Below are 5,913 nucleotides of genomic sequence, written 5' to 3'. Positions count from 1 at the left end.
GGGTACCATCGAGCAAAAAGTCTTAGTCGACATGAACTTGAAACCGGCCATATACTGCAGGTATGTTGACGACATTTTTACACAGGTACCTGATGTCAGACATCTGCAGGAGCTGAAGGAGGCATTTGAGCAGAGTTCCGTGCTGCGTTTCACTTACGAGACGGAAAAGGATGGGAAGCTGCCTTTTCTAGATGTAACAGTCATGGAAAAGGGCGGAGGTTTCCACACTGCAGTCTACACTAAGGAAACAAACATAGGAATGTGCCTAAATGCCAACAGCGACTGCCCTGACAGGTACAAGAGGAGTGTTGTTAACGCATACGTCGACCGTGCTCTCAGCCACAGCTCAGAATGGAAGCAAGTCGACGAAGAACTCTGTAGGGTAAGGCAGGTCCTAGTCAATAACGGCTTCTCCAATGGTTTCATTGAAGACATCATAAGAAGGAAAGTGAAAAGCCATGCAACCTCTGAAGAGACAACTAACGCAACACCTATACCCCCTATTAGACTATTTTACAGGAACTTCTTTTCCACAGCTCATAAAACGGAGGAAAGGGTCCTGAAAGATATTGTTAATAGAAACGTTATCCCTACAGACAAAAATCAGAGGATACAACTGACGATTTACTATAAAACCAGAAAAACGGCCAGCCTACTCATGAGAAACTCTCCAGACACAAAACAGAACGCTTTAAAAGAGACTAACGTCGTCTATGCCTTCAAATGCCCACTTGGGGACTGTAAGCTCCAAAAAACCCAGTATATAGGCAAGACAACAACATCTCTTTCTAGGCGTTTAACGATGCATAAGCAACAGGGCTCCATTAAGGAACATATAATCTCTTCCCATAACCAAACCATCGCCAGAGAAATCCTAGTAAACAACACAGAAATCATCGATAGATACAGCGATAGCAGGCGGCTTGACGTTTGCGAGGCACTACACATCAAGAAGTCAACACCAGCAATCAACAGCCAATTATTGCACAACTATATTCTACCCACCTCAAGACTCCGCTCCAATATAGAAGCATCAAGAAATATGGACCAATAGGCTTTCTACAAACACTTCTATTCAATACCCATTGTTTCTGTTCTGTCTTGTGTTGATACTTTTAATACCCTATTAATATCCCCTCTTGTTCTGTCTTGTGTTAATGCCACATCACCCCTCCCACCTCACTCAAATGTAGATATAAAATCAGAGATACGTAAGTTCTAATCAGTTGTGTATTTGTGAAGTCTTTGAAAATGTAATAAGTTTTACGAAACGCGCCCGTGTCGCGTCAGACTAGAAATAAAAATGAATTTTGGAGAAGTGATTTTTGATTTACCTCCAACAGTGAAGCGTAATGTACGAAAGATTGAGAAAATTCGTGTTAGAATTATTAATCTTACTTTTTCGGTCATATTTAATAATATATGTCTACAGGAAAGACTGCTACCAAAATATACTAATATATATATATATATATCGTATGTTCAACCCAATAAAGATCAACTATTATACGTTATAACAATAGAGATTACCTTTATATCATGGTATATATATATAATGTTATTGAATATGACCGAAAGGGTAAGATTAATCATTCTAACACGAATCTTCTCAATATTTCTTACGTTTTTCTTCACTGTCGAGGGTAATTGAAAAATTAACTCTCCAAAATTCATTCTTTTATTTTTGGTCGGATGCCTGAACGCGTTTCGTAATGCTTATTACATTTTCAAAGACAAGTTTACACAGATGATTGATAAAGATTAAGCCACCCAAGAGGTGGTACGGGCATGAATAGCCCGTAATAGTTTACACATAACATACATCACTTATACTCGTTTTTTTTTGGGGGGGGGGATGATATGGTACAAAAAGTTTTGGTTGAGGTGACAAAGCTATGCCAGAACACGAATCAATTGGTATGAGAACATAAGAATGGAAGTAACTGCAGAAGGCCTATTGGCCCATACTTCCTCTTGCTGCTTCTATATTGGTTCGGGGTCTTGAAGTGGGTAGAATATAATTGTGCATTAATTGGCTGTTGATTGCTGGTGTTGATTTTTTGATGCGTAGTGACTCGCTGATGTCGAGTCTCCTGCTATTGCCGTATTTATCGATGAATTCTGTGTTGTTAAGATTTCTCTGGTGATGGTCTGGTTGTGAGAAGAGATTATATGTTCCTTGATGGAGCCCTGCTGTTTGTGCATTGTTAATCGCCTAGAAAGAGACTTTGTTGTCTTGCCTATATACTGAGTTCTTTGGGGCTTACAGTCCCCAAGTGGGCATGTGAAGGCATAGACGACATTGGTTTCCTTCAGCGTGTTCTGTTTGGTGTCTGGCGAGTTTTTCATGAGTAGGTTGGCCGTTTTTTTGTTTTTGTAGTAAATTGTCAATTGTACTTTCTGATTTTTACAATACAATTGACAATTTACTACAAAACAAAAACGGCCAACCTACTCATGAAAAACTCCCCAGACACCAAACAGAACACGCTGAAGGAAACCAACGTCGTCTATGGCTTCATATGCCCGCTTGGGGACTGTCAGCCCCAAAGAACTCAGAAAAGCTGAATAGAAAACCACGACCTAACCTAACCTTCTTAGTGTTTGAAGACAAGCATTTTATAGTTGCTTAATTACAATTAGTACTTAACCTATAGCTATAATGATATTGCAGTTTTATAAAACTAATAAAACGAAACTAAAAAATACAATAAATTGTAAAGTAACTCAGGATATTTTTAAATTTGTATAAAATCTCTACTGTTTAATAAAACTGAAAAAGAAATTCCTGATATTTAAAACTTGTGTATAGGGAATTGAACTTGTAAACTTCATCCTAAAATTCTGAGTGTCTTAACAGAAAACGAGGATAATAAACGGGGAGGTAAATGTAACAGCTCAAGTAAGTGTAATTATGTACTATTCCTAACAGTCAGGAAATGAACTTATTACACTTAGTATTAAACCGTACTGTCATTTCGGAGGATGGATTGCAGCATATATATATATATATATATATATATATATATATATATATATATATATATATATATATATATATATATATATATATATATAAACCATAACTCGTTTAAAATCCAGAAGCCACTAATGAAGGTAGCAGAGGCAGCGGCGTCTGGGAGGTGGGACATGACGGTTGGACCTTCCTGGACTTAGGGCGGAGGAGGACCCGGGCTCCCGGAGCATGACTGGGGGGATATTGTTCAAACAGACTATTGTGCACCCGCGCCAGAGGCAGCCTTCCACGAACTCTCGCACCAAGGCCAAATCCGGGAAGGGATAGCCTCAGCAAGACACAAGCAAATATGCGTGTCAAACTGTTAGGACTAAGGCAGACTAAGTTACTGTATTGGGTTAAGTTCAAACTAGGATGGGTCGGGAAAGGATAGGCTGGCTAGGTGAGGTCAGGTGAAGCTAGGCTAGGCTAGGTGAGGTCAGGTGAAGCTTGGCTAGGTGAGGTCAGGTGAAGCTAGGCTAGGCTAGGTGAGGTAAGGTGAAGCTAGGCTAGGTGAGGTAAGGTGAAGCTAGGCTAGGTGAGGTCAGGTGAAGCTAGGCTAGGCTAGGTGAGGTCAGGTGAAGCTAGGCTAGGCTGGGTGAGGTAAGGTGAAGCTAGCCTAGGTGAAGCCAGGTGGAACTAGGCTAGGCTAGATGAGGTGAGGATAGGATGAGTTGGGGTTAAGACAAGGTTAACCAGCGTGTACCCATCCATGCCTCTAGCCCTCGTCGAAGATCTAACAATCATCAAGTTGCAAGTGGAGCTGCCTAACCAGAAGCGTCCGAGCCCACCTATCCCATCGAGGACGACTCACAGTAATCCAGGGAAACACCACCACCACGCTATTAATATCGCCTAACTGCCGGAATTTATATTTACACTGTGGCCGAGAGGGGAGCCGGTCGGCCGAGCGGACAGCACGCTGGACTTGTGATCCTGTGGTCCTGGGTTCGATTCCAGGCGCCGGCGAGAAACAATGGGCAGAGTTTCTTTCACCCTATGCCCCTGTTAGCTAGCAGTAAATAGGTACCTGGGAGTTAGTCAGCTGTCACGGGCTGCTTCCTGGGGGTGGAGGCCTGGTCGAGGACCGGGCCGCGGGGACACTAAAAAGCCCCGAAATCCTCTCAAGATAACCTCAAGAGAGTGGCCTAAATTACGACGCATTAAGTGTGTGAATAGGCTGCGTTAGGAGGCGGTAAGCCCACTATCAACAGCTGTTACTACTACTATCTACGACTATTCTCTCTCCTGATAGTCACGTTATCATCCAGTGTTTATTTCGGATTTAGACGAACACTCTCATGGCCAGAAGAAACTCGTGCATTAACAAACAGTCGCTTATATAATAATTATTCTCCCCTGAAGTTTTCTTAAGGAAAAAAACTAAAATTATTTTGCACGATTTTATTTATGAAGAAAATGAATGCAATATGTTGGTGACCTTCTTTCCCGGAACAGTGAGGAAATGTTAAGGAGGAAGGTCAACGGAGCTTGACGGCGGCCAATGGCTGCTTCAGGTGAGAACCAGCCGGCCAATCAAAGCTATCATAAAGCTTCTAGGCAGCCAATCACTGCTGTAGCCGAGAACCAACAGGGCCAATCACAGCTTCATCTGAGAACCCGAGGCCCAATCAGGGTATTACAGAGTGTTGAGGCAGCCACTCACAGCTTCCGAAAACTGTGTATCATCTGAGACAATGGGCGATCAAGGGTACGGCATTGGTGGACTAAACGAGCAAAACTTTTTATTGATAAATGAACCATTGAAGAAACCATGACGGGATCCAGAACTGATAAACGTGAGCCACAAGAACAAAGGCAAGAAATGGAACCTAACGTCCCTGGAGGTGACCACCAAGTTACCACACCTGAAGGAAAAGGCACGACCCAGGCAAAAACTCCCCCCCCCCTCACCAACACACCAGGAGGCCAGACACAAGATACCGAAGGGGAACTATCAGGTGGAAACCGCCAAGCCATTACGACTATATAGCACTGGGAAGGGATCAGGATAAGGATTTGGGATAGGACGGGGGAAAGGAATGGTGCCCAACAACTTGGACGGTCGGGGATTGAACGCCGCCCTGCATGAAGCGAAACCGCCGCTCTACTGTCCAGCCCAAGTGGTTGGACCACAGGATACCGAATGAGAGACGAAGTCCTGCACGAAACGGACAGAGACAGATCTAGGAGTTGATATCACGCCAAACCTGTCTCCTGAAGCCCACATCAAATGAATATCATCAGCGGCGTATACAAGGCTGGATAACACCAGAACTGCCTTTAGAAACTTGTGTAAGGGATAATTTAGAACATTGTATACCACATATGTAAGACCAATCTTGGGGTATGCAGCTCCAGCAAGGAGTGCATACCTTCTGAAGCGTAACGAAGCAGGAGAAGGTTCAAAGGTGTACCACTAGACTCGTTGCAGACCTAAAAGGCATGAGTTACGAGGAAAGGCTGCGTGAATTGCACCTCACGTCGCTGGAAGACAGTAGAGTTCCGGGAGACACGATCACCACATACAAAATTCTGAAGTGAAATGGACAGGGTAGACAAGGATGGATTATTTAACACGGGTGGTACACCCACAGGGGGGACACAGGTGGAAGCTGAGTACCCAAATGAGCCACAGAGACATTAGAAAGAACTTTTTCAGCGCCAGAGTAAATGGAATGCTGGAATGCATTAGGCAGTGATGTAGTGGAGGCTGACTCCATACACAGTTTCAAATGTAGTTATGATAGAGCCCAGTAGGCTCAGGAACCTGTACACCAGTTGATTGACAGTTGAGAGGCGGGACCAATGAGACAAAGCTCAACCCCCGCAAGCACAACTAGGTGAGTACACACACACACACACACACACACACACACACACACACACGCACACAC

This window comes from Procambarus clarkii, chromosome 15 (assembly GCF_040958095.1).
Source record: "Procambarus clarkii isolate CNS0578487 chromosome 15, FALCON_Pclarkii_2.0, whole genome shotgun sequence".
NCBI lineage: Eukaryota > Metazoa > Arthropoda > Malacostraca > Decapoda > Cambaridae > Procambarus > Procambarus clarkii.
The sequence above is the reverse complement of the archived record's forward strand: the minus strand, read 5'-3'. Positions refer to the sequence as shown.